This window comes from Bos indicus x Bos taurus, chromosome 8, assembly GCF_003369695.1.
Source record: "Bos indicus x Bos taurus breed Angus x Brahman F1 hybrid chromosome 8, Bos_hybrid_MaternalHap_v2.0, whole genome shotgun sequence".
NCBI lineage: Eukaryota > Metazoa > Chordata > Mammalia > Artiodactyla > Bovidae > Bos > Bos indicus x Bos taurus.
This window is the reverse complement of record NC_040083.1, coordinates 16094408-16121064: the sequence shown is the minus strand read 5'-3', so window position 1 is coordinate 16121064 and position 26657 is coordinate 16094408. Positions and strand designations below refer to the sequence as shown.

General features: G+C 39.5%; 1 protein-coding gene and 1 long non-coding RNA gene across 3 annotated transcripts in view; one reads left to right on the top strand and one right to left on the bottom strand.

The window, feature by feature from the left end:
• The window catches only part of LINGO2 (leucine rich repeat and Ig domain containing 2), a 1450974-nt gene that overhangs the window by 9621 nt on the left and 1414696 nt on the right, over positions 1-26657 (bottom strand). The gene's annotated exons all lie outside the window — the stretch shown is intronic.
• Positions 1248-7992, top strand: LOC113896940. Its single transcript, XR_003512190.1, has 4 exons — positions 1248-3224; positions 4878-5033; positions 5738-5851; positions 7842-7992. It is a non-coding gene; the product is annotated as an uncharacterized LOC113896940 (long non-coding RNA).

Below are 26657 nucleotides of genomic sequence, written 5' to 3'. Positions count from 1 at the left end.
TTTTTTTTTTAAATAGATGCCCTTCATTAGATTGAGGAAGTTCTCTTCTCTTCCTAGGTAACTAGAATTTTTTTTTTTTTTAACCATAAATGAGTTGTTGAATTTTGAAAGATGCTTTTCTGCATTTATTGAAATGGTCTTATTATTTTTCTGTATTATTATTTCAACATGGCAAATAATATTACTTTTTTTGAATGTTAAACCACTTTTGAACTCCTGGTATAAACCCCACTTTGTATGAAGTCTGTGTACATACACACTTATATTAGGTTTGTTTTGCTAGTATTTGGTAAATAATTTTTCATGAGAATCTTTTGTCTGTCTTTTACATCTCTCATGATATGTTTATGTAATATTGGTTTTTTACATCTCTTGTGATATGTTTATGTAGTATTAGTATCAGAGTAATAGAGACCTCATAAAATCAGTTGGAAAATGTTTCTTTGGCCTCTGTATTTTGAAGGGTTGGTATAGGATTGTTATTTCTTTCTAAAATATGTAATAGAATTTACCTGTGAAACCAAGAGTTTTCTTTGTGGGAATGTTTTGAAGTGTAAGTCAATTTCCTTTGTAGATATTGAAATATTTAGATTTTCTATTTCTTTTTTGTGTCAATTTTGGTAATGTGTTTAAGGAATTTGTCTGTTTCATCAAGATATGAATTTATTTGGCTGAAGTCAAAGTTTCCCTATTCTTTCAAGCTCTGTAGGTCATTGCTTTTACTCTGGATATTGGTAAGTTGTACATTTCCTTTTTCTTGATAAGCTTTGCTAGAATTTTGTCAATTTTATTGAACTTTTTTTTTTTTTTTAAGTTTCCTAGGGTAGAAACTTAGATCACTAATTTGGGGCCTTTTTCCTCCTCTAATATAAGTTTTTAAAATTATAACTATTCCTTCATGCGTTTTATATCCTTTCATAAACTTTAATATATTTTAAAAGACATCAGTCAAAATTTTTTTCAAAATTATTTTTCTGTTCCCATCTTTGACCTATGGACAGTGTAATTTTGAGTTAACTTCCAAATATGTAGGTCTTTTCTAGATGCTGCTGCTAAGTCACTTCAGTCGTGTCCGACTCTGTGAGACCCCATAGACGGCAGCCCACCAGGCCCCCCCGCCCCTGGGATTCTCCAGGCAAGAACACTGGAGTGGATTGCCATTTCCTTCTCCAATGCAGGAAAGTGAAAGTGAAGTTGCTCAGTCGTTTCCGACTCTTAGCGACCCCATGGACTGCAGCCCACCAGCCTCCACTGTCCATGGATTTTCCAGGCAAGAGTGCTGGAGTGGGGTGCCATTGCCTTCTAGATGCTGAGTTATGTATTTTTACCAATAAATGTCAGCCTTCTGAAATCTACTGAGATTGTCTTATGGACCAGCATGGGATCAATCTCTGACCATTCCATGTGTACTTAAATGTGTATTTGCTGTTTGGTGGTGTAGTGGGCCACAAAAACTGTGAAAATTAATATGGTTGCTTATGTTAATAAGGATTGCAAAAATCTTCACTTTTTCTAAGTTATTCTATATATCAGTGACAGAAATATGTGTTAAAATCTCCAGCTATGAATTTGTCTACATCTCCCTTAGTTCTGTAGCTTTTTTCCCCTACATATTTTGAAATTCTGATATTAAGCAGATGTTTAATTTCTGATTTAGTGATTTTTCTTTTATCATGAATAGTCCATCTTTGTCTCTAGTAATACTTTTTGTCTTTAAGTCATTTTGAATGATGAACACAGCAACTCTAGCTTTTCAAGCTTAATGTTTCCATGGTATATATTTTTCCATATGAAACTTTCAACATATTGGTATCTCTGTAGTTAAAGAGCATCGCTGCCTTTTGTTAGGTTGCTAACTCCATTTAAATAGAATATAATTACTATATGGCTGCATTTAAGCATGCCATTTTGATATATGTTGGCCATTTGTCTCTTGAATTCTTTTGTTTCTCTCAGTCTCCTATCTTCTGTTTTAAACAATTAGGTTTTAAAACGTATGTTTGTTTCTGGGCCTTTTGGCTGAGATCAAGTGTAGTTTTTAAGTGTGCATTGCAATTCTCCTTTCTGTATTTATTTACATTATTTTTTATTTGTTGCTGTCTGAATTAGAGTATACATCTTTCATTTACCACAATTTATACTTTTTAGTGAATTGCTTCAGGTAAAATATATAGTAGACTTGCAACAGTATATTTTCATTCACAAAAGGTATAGTGAGTTCCAGACAAAAGGAACAGTATGTGCAGAGGCATGAGAACAATGGAGAACACCCTGTGATTGGGGAATTAAAATATGTAGTCCAGAATGGTTTGAGCAAAACCGGAAGAGAAATGGAGGGGAAAAGAGGCTGAGAGGTAATTAGAGGAATGATTTACAAGGGGCTTGTAAACTGTGATAAGCTGTTTGCACTTTATCCTGAGGGCAGTGGCAAGCCATTAAAGTGGTTTATGCTAAGGAGTGATATGAGCAGATTTACATTTGGGGAAGATTAATCTGACCGCCATGAAAAATAGACTTGCAGGAGGAGAAACCTTGAAGCTGGAAACTCAGGAGGCTGTTGCATTATTCAAACCAGAACAAAGCAGGTTCACAGGAGTAGTCTTCAGTAAGTGGACAGGTTCAAGAGGTGTTTTGAGGCCGAATAGAAATGTTTTCTTTATGAATTGACTGTGAGGGGTGGAGGAGAAGAGGCAAAGATGAGTTCTAGCCTTCTGACAACTGGATGGGACCTGGTGTCATTCACTGAGATGGCAAGTTTAGCAGTAACAAGATGAGGAATTCAAGTTTCTCAAATGTGTCTGTCACTGGGTCAAGATATGTGGGCTGAAGGATTTTCCACTCTTTGAAAGTAAAATTTTTCAGATACTTTTGGGGGCATTTCTTTGGTAGGGCTGGGAAAATGTACATTTTATTACAGATTTTATGTTCAAGATAGAAGTTTTATTTCACACTTTGTACTTTTCATTTTGATTTATGATAAAGAATGAGCCATATAAATTCCACTGCTGAGTGTAGTTTTGTCTGCTAGAGTTGCATGATCTATATATCATCACCAGTTAGATAAGGAGATAACTGGCATCCTATTTTTGGTTTATTTCAGTAATGATTTGGGAAAATGTTATTTCATTGTTTGGATCCCTTAATCAGGCTCTGTGTCCAACATGGAAATGACAATATCTTATTTAACCATGGCTGCAACTCAACCAGAAAGAAGTTCAACGAAGGTATATAGTGTTGAGTATCATTTTCCTTAAAAATTTGTTCTTTTGGTTCCAAAGTGAAGGACCATCACAAAGAAGGATGGATAAGTGCTCAGCAAGCAGGCAGCAGATAAGCTCCTTTCACTTGTGGGCAGCTCCTCCCTTCTACTTCTGTCTTTCAGCTAAGCAGAAGTAGATAATATGAGGCCGTATCTCATCGCAGCTCTTTGATGTATATAGTTTGGAAGCTGTGCAGGAAGGTTGTGCTTTATTATTCTTATCACAATACTTCTTAGGTTTAGTCTAGAAGGACAAACTGCTGACTCCACTTAGCTTCCACTGTCAGCGGAAGTCTTACAATCAAAGCTTGCGCTCAATGTCTGACTGTGACCATGGTCTGATAAGATGAACTTCATTTCATTAAGAGTAGAGCAGGAGACTAAAATCCGCAGGAAGCCAGCTAGGGCCTTTGCATTAATTCTGATCAAAGGCTGATCTGATTTTTGGCTCAATGATAAGTGCCTTTTTAAACCTAGTGTACGAAGTTGGGATATTTTCTTGCTTATATTTTTTGTGTGCTGAGTATATTTTGCAACTCATTGTATTAAAGCACGAAACAAACAAAACCAAAGGACTTCACAATGGAAAAACAGAAACAATATTTGAGGAGTGCAATATGTAACTCTGAGTTTGACATCTGTTAGCTGTGGGATGTGGGTAAGCTGATACAATATCTATGATTCTCAGTATTTCATATGCTAATTTGCGGTCATAAAGCAGGATAAATGTGATGATTAAAGGTGGTGTGTGTAAGGTGACTGCCATAATTATTTTAATGGGAGAATGGTTTGTTGAAACAGTATCTGTCAGAACATAAAGCGTTGCCAAGGAGACATGGATTTCCTCTGAAGACAGATTTGGAAGATACTGAACAAGGAAATCCTCTAAAGGATGATACAGTTATAAAGAGAAAAAAAGGAGTTTCCAATAGCTATCATTTTAAAAAACATAAAGGAGAAGAGAAAGAGATGATGATGGCTGTGTGTTGTTTAAAAAGAAAACCTAGAAGAGAGACAGCTACTTTGACAGATGCTAAGGTGATGAGAAACTTCTTATCCTGAGAATTCTATGATTAATTTAGTTTCCTGACTGGCATCTGAACAAGGGCACACAGCAATAAATGGATGGCACTGAAAGCTCTTTAAACCTTCACACAAACAAACTATAGCTTTACTGGAAATAAATAAATGAACCTATTTCCCAAGTGGAGAGGGGTGGGTGAAGAGGGAGGGAGGTGGGGGAAGAAAGGAATGTAAAGGATTTAATAATAATAAAAAAAGTGTCCAAAATATACGAGATAACTTCCTGGTGTCTAAAACCATAAATTCATAAATACTGGTCTGTGTCCAAATCAGATACTGAAGAGTTGTGACAGTTGTATAAAACACTTGAAAACCAAGAGAAATCAATTTTAGCGTAAGTTGTGAAAGTCACCAGGGTTACCTAAGTTCTTTGAAGGACCTGAGTGAACTTGAGATTGAACCCCAAAGTCCTCAACCTGGTGGGGAACACTGGACTTGAACTGTTTTTCTGCAAAATGAAAATTATCCTTCTGTGTGATTTCTAGTTACCCTCCAAAGTATTTTTACCTTTTTTCTCTCAACGTATTTTTGATAGGGAGGAAATGGAAACTTTCAACATCAAGACTCTTCTTTTAATATTCAAGGAGGAAGTGGAAACGGCCAACATGAAAGCCAAGTTTGGAGGATATCTGATGTGTCTTATATTTTCTAAACAAAATGGGGTGATAAAATTGCTCAGTGGTTTATGCAGGTAGGTGAACAGTTATCTACCATTGTAGATATTAATCATATGCAGACGATCAATTCTGTAAATAGCTAAAAGTAAAACTTTGATCTTGAGTCATTTGAATGGAGACTGTTGGCTGCTTGCAGTTACCACTTGATTTAAAGTCTCTCTCTATATATGAAAATTAGCTGTTAATATGAGTTCATGCAATGAAATTTATGGGAAATCATACAGTTAGTAAACTGGACAAGCAGGACTCATGGATGTAGTTGCATAGTACCTTAAATTACCCCCCCCCCCCCCCCCCGTTTTCCCTTTATAATTAATTCAGGAGAGGTATGAAGGCAAAAGGAGAAGGGGACGACAGAGGACAAGATGGTTGGATGGCATCACTGACTTTATGGACATGAGTTTGAGTGAACTCTGGGAGTTGGTGATGGACAGGGAGGCCTGGCATGGTGCGGTCCATGGGGTTGCAAAGAGTCAGACACGACTGAGTGACTGAACTGACTGCCTGAGGGCCCATGAGCCTCCCAGATGACATGATAGTAAAGGACTAATATAACATCCATACTGGCTTTCTCATGCCTGTTGCCCTCATTGGCATGGGGAAAATTCATTTGTAAAAATGATGGGTAAAAACCCATCAATGTAGAGAACTGCAGTACAGCAGCAGCTTCCTTTCCTGTATCACAGAGAGACAATCAAGCCTAACAATTATCCTCTAGATTTCTTAGGAAGAAGTCAGACCAAAGTTGTGGTGTGCCCTTAGCTACAGTGGAAGACTGAAGGATTCCAGCAGAGCCTGTTGAAGCACTTACCTCCTGACCTGTGAAGAAAGGGTAAGCACCCTTCTTGCTTGCGAGTTATTTGCCTAACAGTGCAGGTGGCGTGAGTGGTAAAGAACCCACCTGCCAATGCAGGAGACTTAAGAGGCATGGGTTCTCTCCCTGGGGTGGGAAGATCCCCTGGAGGAGGGCATGGCAACCCACTCCAGTATTCTGGCCTGGAGAATCCCATAGAGGAGCCTAGCAGATTATGGTCCAGAGGGCCGCAGAGAGTCGGACACAACTGGAGCAATTTACCATGTATGTACAGTTATGGAGTCAGTATTTCTGTGCACTTTTTACTTCAAAGTCAGAGTTCTCAACCTTTACCCTGTACTTCTTCCATCCTTTCTCACACATTTTCACTGTATACAATTCATCTCAAAGAAATAGCAACTATAACTATTTTTGTTACAAAAAAATTTAATAGTAACGCTTCCTTTTAACAACAGAGAAAACCACAAAATTCCCTCATCTTCCCTCTGGGCTATGCTTTGGTATCGTTTTTCATGGTTCTGAAACAGCTTTCCACTGGACTGTATCTACTTCAAAACATGAGTTCATTTTGTATTCAAGTGACTAGTAAACAATTAGCAAAGCTTGTCCTAAGTCATCAATTAATAGTTTCTGTTTAATCTTTCCTGCAACCAGAGAGCCCTCTGTTCTTGTATTTATTTTGATCTCTTTGAAATGCAAATCATTTGCTCTTCTGCTCTAGTTCTGAGCCTCCTTTTGGCCTACATAGAAATACTTGGACATAAAGAAGATGCCTGTTCTACTTAAACCTTTGAGAGATGAAAATGGTTTTTGTGTAGCTTTGAGATGTATCTCTTTGAAATTGATAGTATTAAATGTAGGGTAGTTGGCTCAAGATGCCTGATGGTCTCAGAAATATATTATGAAGTGCTTCAAATCTATACGGCAGTATAAGTTAATGGCTAAGAACCTAGGAATGCAATAATAAAAATGTGTTTATACCTTAGCCCTTTCTTAGTCTCAGTTTTCTTACCTCTAAAATGGGAATAATTGTAACTAAACTTGGGCTTCCCTGGTAACCTAGTAGGTTATCGTAACAGTAAAAAGTGAGAGTGTATACGAAGTCGGCACTCCATACACGTTAACTAATATTATTGTTATTATTCAGAGAAAGAGAAACATTATTAAGTGATATCTCCTAGACATGTAAACTCTCACCTGAAGAGAGTACTTACAAACATTTCCCCAGTGAAGAGTTGCCTTCAGGGACATGCAATCTGAAAGCACTGGATTAGTTTATTAAGGTAGACATTCATGTCTGTTAAGTATCTCATATTACAAATGAGCAAACTGAGGTGACCACAATCTTGGGCAAAAATTCCTATTAATAAGTTACTTCAACCCCTCTGACAATAGAGTTAGGAAGAGCTATAAAATAAATGCCTCCCTATGGAATGAAAAAACGGTTGGCTGCCTTTCTGTGGTAATTATCCCTCAGGATCCACCTAGGCCAATCCCTATGAAATATGTGACCACAGGGGCCCATTTCTTATTATTAAGAAATTTTACTTGGGAAAATAACACAATTCTTCTCTATTTGATCTTAAGATTTAAGGATCTGAAGGGGAAACTACTTATCTATTGTTCCATGAAAAACTGGACTCTTTGAAGTGTGGGTATTCCTGGATGAAGGGACTCCCTCTGGAGATTACCTGGTTTTAATTAGTTGGTGCTGCAGTCACCAAGACCTTTTTGAAAGCTCCTCAGACAAGATAGCTGTCTCAAATCCCATATGGAACACTCTGGAAATGAACAAATATAAATTTCTTCTAGCTGTTCTAACACAGTAGTTTAAACCAGTAGTTTATTAGTTCTGGTTCAAGAAAACACTAAGGGACTTGTACCGTTTAAGTCCTTGCCATGCTCCATTTTCAGATGGAGAAAGACCAAGAGGATTCTGGGTAAGAGGTTTTCATGAACCAAACCTGACAATAGCACTCATCATTTTTGCTGTCATTTCACTCACGAGAATTCAGTCATGTGGGTACACCTATGCATGGGAGTCTGGGAAAGGAAGTTTAGCTATGTGCCTGTGAGGAAGAGGAAGCAGGCTTGGTAAGTAGCTAGCTATTCTCTGCCAATATATAGAGATATAGATATTAAGTAGCAATTTAGTATGCATGGCAGAGAATGCGATGGCACCCCACTCCAGTATTCTTGCCTGGAAAATCCCATGGACGGAGGAGCCTGGTGGGCTGCAGTCCATGGGGTCCCTAAGAGTCGGACAGGACTGAGCGACTTCACTTTCACTTTTCACTTTCATGCATTGGAGAAGGAAATGGCAACCCACTCCAGTGCTCTTGCCTGGAGAATCCCAGGGATGGGGAGCCTGGTGGCTGCCGTCTATGGGGTCGCACAGAGTCGGACATGACTGAAGTGACTTAGCAGTAGCAGTAGTATGCATGGATATATTTTAAGCTTCTATTGTTTATTTATAAGTTAATTCTTGAAAGGCTGTAGGCATCTGGAAAATTATGTTTAAAATATCATTGCAGTTTTACATTCAGTGATTTTGCTTGTATTTCTCCAAATGTAAAAAAAAAAAATATCTTGCCACATTACGGTTCAAATCTGGTGCTTATTGATATAACTATCATTGCCAGATAGAGAATTGCACCTAAAATTTCCATTTATGTGCCTATTCTGTTAAGATCATTAAGTCATATTACTAATAATGACTTAATATATCTAGGTAAAACTCAGTCATTTTTTGATTCCTGGGTGATAGGAATTTTATCATTTTTTTTAGTGACTTTGTAGATGAGAAAATGAAAGCAAATGATTTTATTTTCAAGCCATATGGCAAAAAAGCTAACTAAGAATGCATAATTTTTATATCCCAAGACAATAGATTTGCCTCTAATTTTAGTAGACACTTGGGGATTTTCCTTTATTTTAGCAATTAACTGATGACTGATGCGAAGAACTGACTCATTTGAAAAGACCCTGATGCTGGGAAAGATTGAAAGCAGGAGGAGAAGGGGATGACAGAGGATGAGATGGTTGGATGGCATCACTGACTCGATGGACATGGGTTTGAGTAAGCTCTGTGAGATGGTGAAGGACAGGGAAGCCTGGCATGCTGCAGTCTATGGGGTCACAAAGAATCGGACGTGACTGAGCGACTGAACTAAAACTGATGACTGCCAAATGATTTCTTGAATTTTCTCCAGAAAAGAGTGGAAGACTATCAAAAAAGAAAGTATATTCATTTCAGCTCAGTAAACATATCACACGTACCTTCTATGTTCAAGGCAGAGAGCTATGGATGTAGAGTTGAGTAAATGTGATTCTTGTTCTCAGTTAATAGTCTAGTAGGGAAACTGTCCAGTAAACAAATTAATGATTCAATTTTCTCAAATTGGAATCAAATTACAATATAACATCAAAGATGCATTTTACTGTATTATTTAATATGCTGGAATATTGCATAAAACAATGTCTAGTCATGGAGAAGTAATTACATTATCTGTGATTCATCTCCTTAAATTGACTATTATATAGGAATTAAAATCATGGTTATGGGAGATATTTAATAACTTGGAAAATGTTTACATGCAGAAATGTTAAGTGAAAAAAGTGGGATATAAATTTATACCTATAGTGTGAATATAATAAAGGGGAAATATCCTTATGCATCAAACAAAAGATTGTAAAGAAATACAACAAAGTGTTAAGTGTTAGAATAAATATCCAGCAACACTATCAATTGTTTTTGTTTAAAAAATGTTTTCAACACGCATTACGTTACTTTTGAAAAGATAGAACATAAAAATATAATGAAAGCACTTTAAAATGCAATCACAGTAAGCCTCTGCTGCCATGACTAACTGATACATAGACATGAACTAATGCACCTTTCATTCATAATGCACTTAATGAGCCCACATTACGGAGTAGAAGGTAGGTGCCAGTTCTGGTTACTATTTCTATTTCCCTGTCAATATTATACTGCCCTGTGACTACCTGATGATTTCCTACCATATATTATTTTTGTACATGTTGTGTCTTCCCTACTGGACTCTTGGCTTATTGACTTGACATCCAAGTGTGTTAATGGAATAGCAGCTTCAGCCATGGTGCCTCCAGACCACAAGCATAGGGTCAGTGGGAAAGAAAGGATTCAAGTCATGGATGCCAGAAAGGGAATGACACATAAGCCTCAGCCTATGTGGTCTGTGCGGTAGCTCTGTTCATATATGAACGTGCTTATTCTTGTCCTGAAGGAAAGTCAGTGCAGTGTGCTTATGCCCAGCAGTGTCTTGTACAAAGCATGGCAACCTTTAATACTGGGTACTAGGAACAAGAACACGATGTTTCTAAATACCAGGCCTTGGTTACCATGGCGTGATTCGTGTTGAGCCAGTGTGGTAGGTGCACTGATTATTTCAATCACCTCATTTTTAAAACTTAAATACCCTAAAGGTAAGAATTCACTGTACAATTTTAGATGGAAAACCAGAATGGAAAATAGTAAATGGAAATTAATTTTAAAAATATAAACAATGGAAACAGAATAATATCACATTCTAGTTATAATTTCTTGTCTTCCCAGGCTATGTGCCAGAGACCTGATCTCCATGTGGATAATGGTCAGGGATAGACAGGTGTTAAAACCAAGTCTTCTTCCGTATAATTAGAGGATTGACAGTACACTTAAAAGAGAGTAGCTTCATCTTCATTAATTCAGGGTTACTAAACATTTTGTACCTCCTAAAATGAGGCGATCACATTGGAATGCATCCCATACTTTGGGAAATACATGAAAGGCTTAGGCAACGAGCTTTTCACTTCTGATATTTTCAGTTGTCAGAATTCTAGAGGAGCAATGACACAGAAGGATAACTTCATAATGCCAGATACCTGACAAGTGCTGGAAGAGGGACTTGCACCCAGGCTTCTGTCTATACTCCCAACAGCCTCTAACACCCTCTCCTCTCCACGCAGCACTGGGCATCTCTTTTCATTTTGCTGCCAATAGAGTATTCATGAATAATCTGTCGTTCAATTGAGTTATTTCCAACGAGGGAATACAGAAATCACATCTCAATTTCCATTGAAATATATAAATACGGCTGAAAACTGTCATTTATATATACATATGTGTGTTTTAGATTGGGTTGGTTAACTATGTATCTCCTTGGAGACTATACATACACGTTGTTTATATATACACACCACATATACAATGTATGTGAGTGTCTGTCTATGTATGGATATTTAGATACACATACTAGGAAGGCTTACATATATTTGCTAGTTTATATTTTAGTAAAAATCTCTAGGGAATCACATATTATGTTTACCTTTATGCGATATACATGCTGCATTTGGATAAACTGTCTCAAAAGAAAACCAATAAATGGCTCAGAAAATGAGATTTTTATGACTAAGAATGAAGGTGAAAAAGTACGAAAGAGCTTGGAGTATAAAACGGCATATATAAGGAAATAATTCTAGCAATTTAAATTTGTTTCATGGAAAACAATGTCATTTGAGGTTTTAATTCATCCAATTCAGGGGTATAATTCATAGGGTATATTTATGTGAACCTCTGGTTGAGTATTTAAAACCAGGTGAAATCTTAATTGATTCTCAGATAATATTACTGTGATTTAAGCTAGACCAGTTAGTACCTAATAATGTGTGGTCAGGCTTCAGCAATACATGAACCGTGAACTTCCAGTTGTTCAAGCTGGTTTTAGAAAAGGCAGAGGAACCAGAGACCAAATTGCCAACATCCGCTGGATCATCGAAAAAGCAAGGGCGTTCCAGTAAAACATCCATTTCTGCTTTATTGACTATGCCAAAGCCTTTGACTGTGTGGATCACAATAAACTGTGGAAAATTCTGAAAGAGATGGGAATACCAGACCACCTGACCTGCCTCTTGAGAAATCTGTATGCAGGTCAGGAAGCAACAGGTAGAACTGGACACGGAACAACAGACTGGTTCCAAATAGGAAAAGGAGTACATCAAGGCTGTATATTGTCACCCTACTTATTTAACTTATGTGCAGAGTTCATCATGAGAAATGCTGGGCTGGAAGAAGCACAAGCTGGAATCAAGATTGCCAGGAGAAATATCAATAACCTCAAATATGCAGATGACACCACCCTTATGGCAAAAAGTGAAGAGGAACTAAAGTGCCTCTTGATGAAAGTGAAAATGGAGAGTGAAACAGTTGGCTTAAAACTCATTCAGAAAACGAAGATCATGGCATCCGGTCCCATCACTTTATGGGAAATAGATGGGGAAACAGTGGTAACAGTGTCAGACTTTATTTTTTTGGGCTCCAAAATCACTGCAGATGGTGACTGCAGCCATGAAATTAAAAGACGCTTACTCCTTGGAAGGAAAGGTATGACCAACCTAGATAGCATATTGAAAAGCAGAGACATTACTTTGCCGACAAAGGTCCATCTAGTCAAGGCTATGGTTTTTCCAGTGGTCATGTATGGATGGAGAAGGCAATGGCACCCCACTCCAGTACTCTTGCCTGGAAAATCCCATGGATGGAGGAGCCTGGTAGGCTGCAGTCCATGGGGTTGCTAAGAGTTGGACACGACTGAGCGACTTCACTTTCACTTTTTATTTTCATGCATTGGAGAAGGAAATGGCAACCCACTCCAGTATTCTTGCCTGGAGAATCCCAGGGATGGGGGAGCCTGGTGGGCTGCCATCTATGGGGTCACACAGAGTCAGACACGACTGAAGCGACCTAGCAGCAGTAGCATGTATGGATGTGAGAGTTGGACTGTGAAGAAGGCTGAGTGCCGAAGAATTGATGCTTTTGAACTGTGGTGTTGGAGAAGACTCTTGAGAGTCTCTTGGATTGCAAGGAGATCCAACCAGTCCATTCTGAAGGAGATCAGCCCTGGGATTTCTTTGGAAGGAATGATGCTAAAGCTCAAACTCCAGTACTTTGGCCACCTCATGCCAAGAGCTGACTCATTGGAAAAGACTCTGATGCTGGGAGGGATTGGGGGCAGGAGGAGAAGGGGACGCCAGAGGATGAGATGGCTGGATGGCATCACTGACTCAATGGATGTGAGTCTGAGTGAACTCTGGGAGTTGGTGATGGACAGGGATGCCTGGCGTGCTGCGATTCATGGGGTCGCAAAGAGTTGGACACGACTGAGCAACTGAACTGAGAGAGAAGGCAATCTTAACAATTTCTGCTACAAATTATTTATAGGCCTTAAGTATATCCCCATATTATATTTCAAAATGATGACAGAGTATTACATGCTTACTTTATATGCATTATATTATTTAGTCCTCAAAATAATCTCTGAGATAGGAACTGTACTTGTTATGATTTTCTGTAGATAAGGAAACTGAGTCTCTAGGTCAAATTTAATGCCAGGGTCATTCAGCCAAGAAGTAGTACAAGTGGTATTTAAACAGAGGTGTCTGTGGCTCTAAAGCCCTTGTTATTCTGGTAAAAGCAGCCCTGGGTGGTAGGTGGTATTATGCCTATTCTCTTAGAATATACAGTTGAGCCTTAGGGAGAGCAGAGCTGCCAGGTCAAGGTCATTGTTGTAACAAGTGGCAGGGCAAGGATTCTAACCCAGCTCTGTCATCGACTCCAAAGCCAGCTGAGCTTCCTCCGCCCATCTCTGTGAAAACATAGGTCTGCCACAGCAGAGAAACAAACAGCTTCTCTCAACATATGTTATGAATTACATAAGCAGCATTTGTTATATAGTTGGTTTTAGCTTCACTAAGGCCTCATAATGTTTTATTAATATTGCATGTTCTCACGAGAGCAAAACTCAAGGTAGGAGGGAAATCCACCTGTGTCTACTCTGGTGATCTAGGTTTTACATTATACAGGTAGAATGACCACAGAGGACGCCACCCAAACTGGGACTGTCCTGTGAAGGGATGGGGGCACTATGCATATAATATCCTAGGCAACAGGAGAAAAACCTGAGCTGTCCCAGTCAAAGATGGCCACTGCCCTGGGAGCATGTAGATTTCCCTCCTGATGGTCCTGCACATGTTTCTCTTGGTTCAGGGGTTCTAACTAGTCTTCTGGATGCTTATCTCAAAACTGAGTTCTTTCAATACAAATATGAAGAACACACACATTCTTTGATGTTGATGAATCTAGTTTTAGAAAAAAAGTCAAAGATCAAGTAAGTAGTCTGGGGATTAGAACTGAGCAAATTTTAATATTTGAGGGCTGGGATATCTTAACGGCCAGAGGACCAGAACAGTAAGAAGTTACTCTAAGTAAACAACATTGGTTGTTGTGTTCTGCTTGTGAATTCTATTAAATCCCAAGGAAATTTTGCTTTTGACTCTCAATTCTTGTCCTGAAGTTCAGTGTGAGAAATTCTGTGCAGTGGACTGTCCTACTTTCTGCTGCTGCTGCTAAGTCGCTTTAGTCCTGACCGACTCTGTGCGACCCCATAGACGGCAGCCCACCAGGTTCCCCCGTCCCTGGGATCCTCCAGGCAAGAACACTGGAGTGGGTTGCCATTTCCTTCTCCAATGCAGGAAAGTGAAAAGTGAAAGTGAAGTCGCTCAGTCGTGTCCGACTCTTAGCGACCCCATGGACTGCAGCCCACGAGGCCCTCCGTCCATGGGATTTTCCAGGCAAGAGTACTGGAACTGGGTGCCATTGCCTTCTCCGTCCTACTTTCTACCAACAGTCTTATAATGGGAAGCTGAGTTCAAAGACTTGGAATGGCCAACCAGTTATCAAGAAATCAGGCATGATGATATGCCAGGAAATAGACACATCATGAAAATAGATAACATGGAAAGGGAACAGGAAGGTTTGGACAATCTTATCTGACTCCTTAACCATAGCATGTAAACTCAAGAATTGTCAGTTTCATAATGTCAAGGATAATACCTCTATCTACCAACTATTTATTGAGATTTTTAAGTGAATTAAGTACATGGAGTAGTTGACAGACAGGAAGCCCCATAGCAAATCTTGGTTCTTTCCTCTTTTAACTTAAAATAGCAAAGGAACACCCCAAGTTCTGTAACAAGACTTTGCATTTTTCATAATCATCTAAAAAGTTCAGAATTTTTCTTTTCTTTTCCTTTCCTCCCTCCGTTTTCCTTCCTTCTTTCTTATTCCATTTTCCTCCTTCTCTCCCTTACCTCCTTCCCCTCTTATTCAAACAAAGACTTAAGATGACCAAAATATTATAAAATGTAACCTCCTGCATACACAAAACAATTTGATGGAATTAGAAACTTCTAAAAATTAATCATTATCAAAATTAACTGTTTAATTAATCATAAGTTTGTTTATAAGACCTTCAGGGATGGATTTCAATGACCACCTCTCTCATAAGGCTAACACTTAAAGAATATACAAACTGAGGCGTGAATTTTTCCATGCGGAAAACAAAATTCTCTGTACCAGATACATGAATATTAACTTCAGGTAAAATGCTCTTCAAATTTCGTTTGATTCCTTAAAAACAAAAATGTTGGAATATGTACATATGTTGTAAGTCCTTTACTATCCTTAGATGGAAACTTCTGTGTTAGTGTTCATGTTTATTTTTATTCCTTTCTTTGACCCTCTCCCTGTGGGCCTTCAATAATGGTCCTGAAATGGAACCAAAGTCACAGAAGAATTTATAAAAGGGGAATGTAGGTATGTAGGTAATAGAGTTGAGGAATCAAACTCCTTTGTCTTGCTTTAGGAGATGGTGAGGGCATCTGAGGATTTATTGTATGAATATAATTTTCCAGTACTTTTTAGCATCAGCAGCTGGGTTCCGGTAATTGAACTCTGATTACTGCATAAAGAAGTGAAAAATAGATGTTAATTAGATAAAATTGTCAGAAGAGAATAGCAACATTTAGAAAACCTGGGACATGAGAAAGACAGGCTTTCTTCAAGTTTATTTAATGAAGAAAAGTTTAATCCTCTTTTCTCTGTCTTCCCAGAAGCCCTCCTAAGAGTCCTCTAACCACCTCTGTCTGTCCTGAACATGTCAGTGCTCCACGGTACAGAGTCTGGTATAATGCTGACCTGTCCAATGAGAGAACCCTTGGGAGGCCACAGGCTTCCCAGCTGGTGCTAGTGGTGAAGAACCCGCCTGCCAGTACAGCAGATGCAAGAGACTCTGGTTTGATCCCTGGGTAGAGAAGACCCCCTGGAGGAGATGGCAACCCACCCCAGAATTCTTGCCAGGAGAATCCCATGGACAGAGGAGCCTGGCAGGCTTTTGTCCATAGAGTTGCAAAGAGTCAGACATGACTGAAGCAACTTTAGCATGCTCCCATGCATCACCACCACCAATCCACAATCTCTTCACCAGTGAGGTCAATTTAAAGGCTTTATTATCTGTCATGCAAGTAGAAATTTGGGGGTATTCTAGATGAAAGAGTTGAGTTTGCACTTTCTGGACCAGTGAGAAGGAAGGTCCTGGGCTGCATGGTGCAATGCCGGAGAGAAGATGCTTTGAGCTGCAGTCCTCTATGACATTCCTCTGGGTCCCTTTCCAGTCTTCCTAGGATTGAGGTCAAATCTTTTATTTCTCTGCATTCTTTTATTAGGAGTCATCACAGTTCTTTAGATAAAGCTTTTGGGTGGGTGTTGAGTGCGGGGCCCTGTGCAGTTTGTAGACGGAGAGGAATATATGGAAACATAGGGCAGAGTCAGCTTGCTATTAAGTCACCAAAGGCCTGCAGGTACTGTTTACTGGGACAATGGGAAAGCCCTTGACCAACCTGCAGCACAATCCGCACAAGGCCAGTGACTGTTCCTTGCCACATAGTATTGCATGCTTTTATTTGGGATTATCAGAGCACTAAAAGTTCCCAGAGGAACAGCATTGTTCTTCCTGTTTACGGAATGTCATTTTTGACCAATAGTTGGGTTTCACAAACAAGAAGTAGGTAATTAAAACAGCATGTCATGCCTTTGATTTACTCACAAGTTGAAAGTGCAGCCATCAGTAAGGTGAGGGAAGAGAGCTAATTTCTTGCTTAGCACTCTAGGGGAGAAAAGGGTTAATAGGACAAATACATGAATACTGTTCCTCAACTTAAGTGGGGCATTCCAAGGCTATTTAATGCTAGAAAATCTCGAAATGCTACTTGATTTTTGGAAACATTTGCTATAGGAGTCAAAGATAGGAGATTTAGAAACAGTGTGATAACCTATCAAATGTGCCCGAGATATTCTCCACATGCTTCATTTTGTTGCCAGAGAAGTTATTGAATATCTAGACTTCTGATTTGCATTCTAGGACTATAAGAGTAAGGACCTGGGGTCATTTTTTCTTCATCATGTGTTTAGCTTTGGAGACTCTGACTACAGAAATAATTATTTAGATACTTAATAGCAAAGGGATGAGAGAGAAATCCTGTGTGTCTAATCCACATTTTTGGTTACTGGCAAGAATTCAGTGATTAAAGCTAAGAAGTCAGTACTGTGATTAACTTTCTACTTAATGTGCCAGTCTTAGTAATGTTCTATTTAATAAAATATCTTTCTTTTTAGCAGTGCCTGCCTGCCTGCTCAGTCTCTGTAGTTGTGCCCGTTAAGGACAATGTGTGTGTTTGGTTTGGGATACCTGACCTACAGAAACAGTGCTGTGTTGGTAAATGTTTAACAACCAGTTTTCTCCCGTTTTCCAGTGATTACTGATTTCTATGATGCAAATACTCCCACTAAATCCCATACCTCCTTGACATAATATCAGCACATTTATATCAGCATATTGTCTCTTGCAAAGCTGGTACAATTTGCATCCGACATAGTAGTAACCAAATCCTACTGCTTTGAATTAAATAATTTCATATACACTAATAGGGCAGTATTTTATATATAGAATATAATTTTGTATATAAACTGTGTGTGATCAAATGTGGCAACAAATTCCTTGTATTAAAAAAAAATTGTTACTGATTGGAGGGCGAAGGGACAAGATGGAGTAGAACTTGAGCTCATCTCCTCTCACAAAATCACCAAAATCATAACTGCTGAACAACTATTGACAAGACTGGAACCTACCAAAAAAGATATTCTACATCCAAAGAAGAAGCCACATTGAGACAGCAGGAGGGGTGCTTTAGCGAGATAATCAAATTCTCTCTCCACTGGATGGGTGACCCACAAACTGGAAAATAACTATATCATAGAGGTTCTCCCACAGGAGTGAGAGTTCTGAGTCCCACTCCAGCTTCCCAGCTGGAGGGCTGGCATTAGGAGGAGCACCCTCTGGCTTTGAAGGCTAGTGGGGTTTGAGTGCAGACACTCTGGAGGACTGACAGAGACAGAAACTCCACTCTTGGAGGGCACACACAAGGTCTCTCCTGCACTGGGACTCAGGGCAAGGCCGTGACTCCTAGGAAACTGTGCCAGACTCCTGAGGAGGCGGAGGATGGCTGTGGCTCAAACCACAGGTAGGGACAAGGACATTGGTGGCAGAGCCCCAGGGAATATCCATCAACGTGAACTCTCCCAGAGGTTGCCATTTTGGTGACCTGAAGTGAAAGTCACTCAGTCATGTCCAACTGTTTGCGACCCCATTGATTATACAGTCCATGGAATTCTCCAGGCCAGAATACTGGAGTCGGTAGCCTTTCCTGTCTCCAGCGGATCTTCCCAACCCAGGGATCGAATCCAGGTCTCCTGCATTGGAGACGGACTCTTTACCAGCTGAGCCACAAGGGAAGCCCAAGAATACTGGAGTGGGTAGCCTATGCCTTCTCCACCAGATCTTCCCGGCCCAGGAATTGAACCAGGGTCTTGTGCATTGCAGACAGATTCTTTACCAACTGAGCTATCATGGAAGCCCAGATCTCACCCAATAGCCTGCAGGCTCCAGTGTTGGAACACTTCAGTTAAAACGACCAACAGTGGGAACACAGCCCCACCTGTCAGCAAACAGGCTTCCTAAAGTCATCCTGAGTCCGCAGGGGCCTCTAAACACACCGCTTGACGTGACCCTGTTTACTAGTGGGGCTACACCCAGATTCACCCACTAGGGGGCAGACAACAGAAGAAAGAGGAACTACGACTCTGCAGCCTGCAGAAAGACCATAAACAGAGTAAGACAAAATGAGACAGGAGAGAAAATCTCCCAGATGAAGGAACAGGATAAAATCCCAGAAGAACAACTAAGTGATGTGGAGATAGGCGATCTACCTGAAAAATAAATCAGAGCAATGACGATAAAGATGATCCAAGATTTTGGAAAAAGAATTGAGGCACAGACTGAGAAGGTATCAAAAATTGCTTAATGATAAGCTAAAAGATTTAAAGAACAAACAAAAGGACATGAACACTACAGTCCCTGAAATGAAAAAATATACTGGAAGGAATCAACATCAGAGTAAATGAGGCCAAAGAACGAATAAGTCACCTGGAAGACAGAATGGTGGAAATAACTGCTGTGGAACAAAATAAAGAAAAAAAAGAGTGAAAAAAAGGACAGTCTCAGAGACCTCTGGGAAAATATTAAACACAACAACATTTGCATTATAGGAGTCCCAGAAGTGGGGGGGCGGGGGAGAGGGCCTGAGAACATATTTGAATAGATAATCGTCAAAAACTTCCCTAACATGGGAAAGGAAACACTCTCAAGTCCAGGAAGTGCAAAAAGTCCAATACAGGATAAGCCCAAGTCCAGCATGCTGAGACACAGATTAATCAAATGGACAAAAATTAAAGCCAAGGAGAAAATACTACAACAAGGCAAAAGCAATAAATAAAGATAAAGGGAATCCCCATAAGGTTATCAGCTGATTTTTCAGCAGGAACTCTGCAAGCCAGAACGGAGTGGCATGATATATTTAAAGGGATGAAAGGGAAAAGCCTACAACGAAGAATACTCTACCCAGCAGGACTCGTTCAGACTCAAAAGAGACATCAAAAACTTTATAGACAAGCAAAAACTAAGAAATTCAGCACCACCAGAACAGCTCTTCAACAAATGCTTCTCAAAGCAGAAAAGAAAAAGGCTTTGTAGTAGAGCCTGAAGTCAGGTAGGTTGATTCCTCCAGTTCCATTCTTCTTTCTCAAGATAGCTTTGGCTATTCGAGGTTTTTTGTATTTCCATACAAATTAAGCCAGAGAGAAAAACACCAATACAGTATACTAACACATATATATGGAATTTAGAAAGATGCTAACAATAACCCTGTGTATGAGACAGCAAAAGAGACACTGATGTATAGAACAGTCCTTTGAACTCTGTGGGAGAGGGAGAGGGTGGGAAGATTTGGGAGAATGGCATTGAAACATGTATAATATCATGTATGAAACGAGTTGCCAGTCCAGGTTCGATGCACGATACTGGATGCTTGGGGCTAGTGCACTGGGATGACCCAGAGGGATGGTATGGGGAGGGAGGAGGGAGGAGGGAGGAGGGTTCAGGATGGGGAACACATGTATACCTGTGGCGGATTCATTTTGATATTTGGCAAAACTAATACAATTTGTAAAGTTTAAAAATAAAATAAAATTAAAAAAAAAAAGAAAAAGGCATAACGAGGAACAAGAAACTTACAAGTACTCTCTGTAATTTTGCTCACTGATAAAGGCAAATATACAGTAAAGGTAGGAAGTCATCTACACACAACTATGATATCAAAACCAGCAGTTGTGAGAAGAGAGTGCAAATGCAAGATACTGGGAACACATTTGAAAGTAAGAGACCAGCAACTTAAAACAATCATGTATAGAGAGAGAGTGCTATATCAAAACCTCATGGCAACTGCAAAGCAAAAATCTGCAACAGATATACAGACAAGAAAGAAAAGCAGTTGAAACAATAGTAAAGATAGTCATCAAATCACAAAAGAAATTAAATGAAACAAAAGCACAACGATTTAAAACCTGTGGGATGCAGCAAAAGCAATCCTAAGAGGGACATTTATAGCAATACAGTGTTACCTCCGGAAGTAAGAATAATCTCAGGTGAACAACCTAGCCTACACCTAAAGCAACTAGAGAAAGCAGAACAACCAAACCCAAAACTAGGAGGAGGAAAGAAATCAAACAGAGCAGAAATAGAGACAAAGAAAAAATAGAAACGATCCATGAAAATGAAAGCTAGTCCTTTAAAAAGATAAAATTGATAAACCTTTAGCCAGACTCATGAAAAAAAAGGGAAAGCACTCAAATCAAAAAAATTAGAAATGAAAAAGAAGTTACAACAGATACCACAGAAATACAAAGGATCACAAGAGACTACTGTAAGCAACTCTACACCAATAAAATGGACACCCTGGAAGAAATGGACAAATGCTTAGAAAGGTACAATCTCCCATGACTGAGCCAGGAAGGAATAGAAAATATGAACAGACCAATCACAAAAATTTGCAATTGTGGTGGAAAACTTTCCAACAAACAAAAGTTTAAGGTCAGATGACTTCACAGGCAAATCCTATCAAGGATTTAGAAAAGAGTTAACACCTCTCCTCAAACTCTTTCAAAAAATTGCAGAGGGAGAAACACTCCCAAACCTTTTGTATGAGGCCACCATCCCCTGATACCAAAACCAGACAAAGATACCAAAAATAGAAAATTACAGGCCAGTTGATGAATATAGATGCAAAAATCCTTGACAATGAAATATTTAGTATTTTACTAAATACTAGCAAAGAGAATCCAACAATACATTAAAAGGATAATGCACCATGATCATGTGGGATTTATCCCAGGGATGCAGGAAGTTTTCAAAATCTTAAATCAATGTGATACACCACATTAAACAACTGAAGAATAAAAACATATGATTATCTCAGATTCAGAAAAAGCTTTTGACAACATTTAACACCCATTTATGATAAAAACTCTGCAGAATGTGGGTACAGAGGGAACCTACAGCAATGTGAAAGTGAAAGTTGCTCAATTGTGTCTGACTCTTTGCGACCCCATGTACTGTACAGTCCATGGAACTCTCCAGGCCAGAACACTGGAGTGGGTAGCCTTTCCCTTCTCCAGGGGATCTTCCCAACCCAGGGATTGAACCCAGGTCTCCCGCATTGCAGGCAGATTCTTTACCAGCTGAGCCACAAGGGAAGCCCTACCTCAATGTAACAAAGACCATATATGACAAACTGATAGCTAACATTCTTCTCAATAGTGAAAATCAGCAAGTGTCTCATCTAAGATCACAAGACAAGGATATCCACTCATGCCACTTTTTATTAAAAATAGTTTTGGAAGTCCTAACCATGGAGATCAAAGAAGAGAAAGAAATGAATTCAGATTGGAAAAGAAGTACAAAACTGTCACTGTTTGTAGATGACATGATACTATACATAGAAAATCCCCAAAGTGGTACAAGAAAACTACTAGAGCTCATCAGTGAATTTGGTAAAGTTGCAGGACACAAAATTAATACACAGAAATCTCTTGCATTCCTATACACTAACATCAAAACATCAGCAAGAGGAATTAAAGAAACAATCCCATTTACCATTGCATCAAAAAGAATGAAATACCCAGGAACAAACCTATCTAAGGAGGCAAAAGACTTGTACTCTGAAAACTGTAAGATGCTGATCCACATTTATGTAAAATATGAGAAAATAAATGTATCTTTGTATATGAATAAAACAGTTCTGGAAGAATACAAAGATAACATTGGTTATTTCCAGGGAAGGGACCTGGGGCAGGAGAGAGGATGTTTATTATCTCTACGCTTGTCCATTTTGAATTTTGAATAATAAAAGTTCAATTGTAAAATATGTACTATAAATATTATAAATTAAATGTTATATGTTTGTATACATAATACAGATCTGTGGGTTTTATCCAAAGCACACTAAATCAGAATCTACAGTAGCACCTGCTGAATCAGAGTCCTTGTGGTAGATTTCTAGACCATCTATGTAGTTGCCTTGGTAATCGTGATGGCACTCAGGCAAGCTCTGGGAGTTGGTGATGGACAGGGAAGCCTGGTGTGCTGCAGTCCATGGGCCAGCAAAGAGTCAGACACGAATGAGTGACTGAACTGAACTGAAGTGATGGCTTGAGCAGTGAGAGAGAACAAGGCAGGAAGGGGTTTTCCTTCCTGGCTCGCCACCTGCCTCGCTGCCCTTTGGTGACAGCAGATGAGGCTGGTACCTGAGTTTGAATGTCACGTGGAGATCTGCTTGACTTCCCCACCAAGGGCACTTTCCTCAACATCTCTGCCTCAAGCCTGCCTTCTGGGAAGGAAGGTGGACTTGTTCTCATAAGACATTCAGTTCTTCTCCAGTTTTGAGCCCAGTCCCTTCTTTTCAACAGAACTGTTATGTTACATCATGACTTAAACTCCCGCTTTTCTAGGTAGGCACATCCAGAGTTTATATTTGCATGGAATGATTTCTGAGGCCAAAATGACTTGAATTAAGAAAACTTCTGAATAATAAAATCTTAGCGAGAATGTATATGCTAGGCACTGTGCTGGATGCTCTTTGGGTCATCTCATTCACTCCCCACAACTGTACGAGAGAGATACCACTGCCATCTGTTTAGCTGATGACATGATCCAATCTCAGAGCCCTTAGGAAATGGACTTGATGTCGCATGATCATAGCAGGTCTGGCTCTCGTCTCTGTTTTTACCCACTGCACTGTATAGCCCCCTCTTTCTAAAAGTCTATTCACATGTTTTATCTTCATTTTTTTTTTTAAAGGATTTAAGTTGTAGGAAGAAGATTCATTAGGCTGGATGAAGGTGCGAATCTAAATGTTATACCCTCTCTACAGTTCCCAAGAGAGCAGAGGCTGGGCCAGGAGTCAGCCTAGCTGGAAAATTCTCTGTGTGACAGGAATACACTAAGAGCTGAACCATTCCCATGGTAATTCGAAGAACCTTCAGTATATTTTTTGATCTAAGTTTGGTTTCAAGCACATAAATCTCTGTGAAAAATCCCCTGAGAAGATCCCACTGAGGCAGCAACAAAGACTCTTGTTCCAATCGACTTTTTATGTAAATGGGAAAAAAAATGAATTGCAAGCACACACCTGAAAATTCATAAGAGACACTCTCACTCAGTAATTAATGCAGCATTCGTGGAAATAGACTCTAGGCATTGTGCAAAAATTCAGACTTTTGTCTGCATTCTTTTCTTTGCAATAAAGCAGACGCCCAGATGGGAGTACAGTGCTCACAGCCTCATCATAGACACAAGGACGGGGAGGTGGCATTCACAGTCACTCCTAATGGTTAGTGAGAATTAAACCTCCCAGACAACCAGGGAAGCTTCCTTCTGGGAATATTCCTGCCCCTCTGGATGACTAATTCATTACTTCAGGAGATAAGGACTCTAAGGGCGCCCAACAGTTTTTTCTCTGCGGCTTCCTCTTATCTCCTCCAAAGAAAATTCCGTTTTGCTTTTGCACTTTCCCAGGTGTTACCATGACTCCCTGGCTATTAGTATAAATAAAAATAAACTATTCGGGAGCATCTATTACAAATGATAATATTCTAGGGAGAGCTCTCAACAACATATCCTCAGAAGACAAAGTTTATTAGAAATAAAAAGGCAGTGTGAATATGACGAACAGAAGCACTATCACTGTATACTTTTAAAAAATTTACTACTGTGTTAGTGAAATATTTAAAATGATTATCTGAACGGCTGCCCTATCACATGAGAGCCTGAATATGTCACCAGCCAATACAACCATCTGACAGTCTCACCTTGCTTTCCAGCAAACAGTTGATGCCAAAGAGTGACTGCAACAGTTTTTAACAGGAAATAAATGCATCTCAAATTAAATAAGTGCTGAGGCTAGGCATTAAGAGATGTGGCAAGCTGTTTGCCCCAGATTCAGGCTCTGCAAACAAGCCCCAGTGGGCGTCAAGTGCGTACTTGACTGTTCTTTAGCTCTCTCTTCCTGGAGAGTGTCTACAGAAAGGACATCTCATCAAAGAACTTCTCCCACCTGGCTACACTCTTTTGTCTCTGTACCCTTTGCTTCTGGGATGGCATGTAAGAACACCTCATCTCCAGATTCAGCTTTGACATTGATTCCAACCTGAATTCTAAAATCTTTCCAGGCTTCTCGAGCCTCTAAATGAGCAGTCTTGAGCTGAACTGCAGTTCAATGCAACAGATACTCTGGAGCGACATGGAGCATGTGGCTAAAAATAGACAAACAGGTTCTACCTGTTAGAATTTACTTCTAAATGGAGTCTCTCCTAGAATTACTTATTATTGTCAATATAGAATCTAGCAAAAAGACCTAAGGCACCACTGAACAGCCCCATAAAACTCCCCTCACACACATTTTGATAAATCTAATGCCTCAAAGTTGAAACGTAGAAAACACAGAAAAGTGGTTAATTCTTTTGGATAATAATAAGTATCATTGATTGAGAGCATAGTATATGCCATGCACTGCGTCAAGCACTTTATTCACCATTTACCAACCCCAAAAGGAACACTACCTTCGATTTATAGAACTCAAGGCTCAGAGAAGTCAAGTTACTGGTTCAAGGTCACACAGCTGCTAAAAGGTGGAATTGGAATTTGAACACTGACCAACCCTATTCCAAGGTGCATGCACTTAATTGCGAAACCAGAAAGAACAAATATGCTTCACAGTGTATAAGAAATCTAATCCATGGGGATGGTTACCCGAAGCATAGGATTGTGTGTGTGTGCACTTACCAGGGAAGATAGATAAATCAGATATAGCTCAGTCGTGTCTGACTCTTTGTGACCCCATGGACTAGCTCACCAGGCCCGTCTGTCCATGGGACTTCCCAGGCAAGAATATTGGAGTGGGTAACCATTCCCTTCTCCAGGGGATCTCCCGACCCAGGGATCAAACCCATGTCTCTCTCATTGCAGGTGGATTCTTTACCATCTGAGCCATCAGGGAAGCCCCTACCAGGAAAGAAGATGGATCAATTAGCAGTGCCAGATTAGTGGAACTCTTGTGCAGGGACTTGCCATCTTCATTTCCATTTTACTGTCCTTCAAGTCACTGATCTTAATGTCCTATTTTGGCTTCCTATGAGTTTAACTGCAATACTCTGACCACCTAATGTGAAGAACCAACTTATTGGAAAAGACCCTGATGCTGGGAAAGACTGAAGGCAAAAGGAGAAGAGGGCACCAGAGGATGAGATAATTAGATAGCATCACCAACTCAATGGACATGAATTTGAGCAAACTCCAGGAGATAGTAGAGGATAGAGGAGGCTCGGGGAGTGGGGAGCTACACATCATCGGTCACAAGAATTGGACACGACTTAGGGACTGAATAACAATGAGTTCAACAAGCATGGGAAGGAAATAATGAAGTCAGAAGACCTGGCCTTTGCATACTCCTGGGTCACTCTTTCACTCATTGATCTGGGAGTGGTCACTTGCTGTCTCTGTTTCTCACATATGTGCTGAAGAAATTGATCTGGATGGTCTTTAGGATTTAGGTATAAATTTAGCTGTTAAAAATTACCATGTCAGCTAAGCCATTTTTGAATTATCTTGTGAAGTTTGTTTTATTTTGTTTTATGTTCTCTTCTTGCTAGTAATCTACCTCAATGGGAAAGGAAAAGAGAGATGATGTATTTTATCTAATAAAAAAGTAGAATCCTACATTTACTTCCCCTTCAGCTTAATTCTGCAATGCCACAACAATTTGGGAAAACACTGTACTGGGATCCTTTGGTATTAAGACAGTAAGAAAATGAAAGATATCCTATCGTAACAAGTGGAAAACTTCTATTATCACATATGAAAGAACAGAGGCTTACAAAGGAAAAAAGTAAAACCAATTCTTTCTCAGAATTAAGCAAACTAAATGTGAGAACCTATTGAAAACCAGTGTTGTTTTATGTCCATAA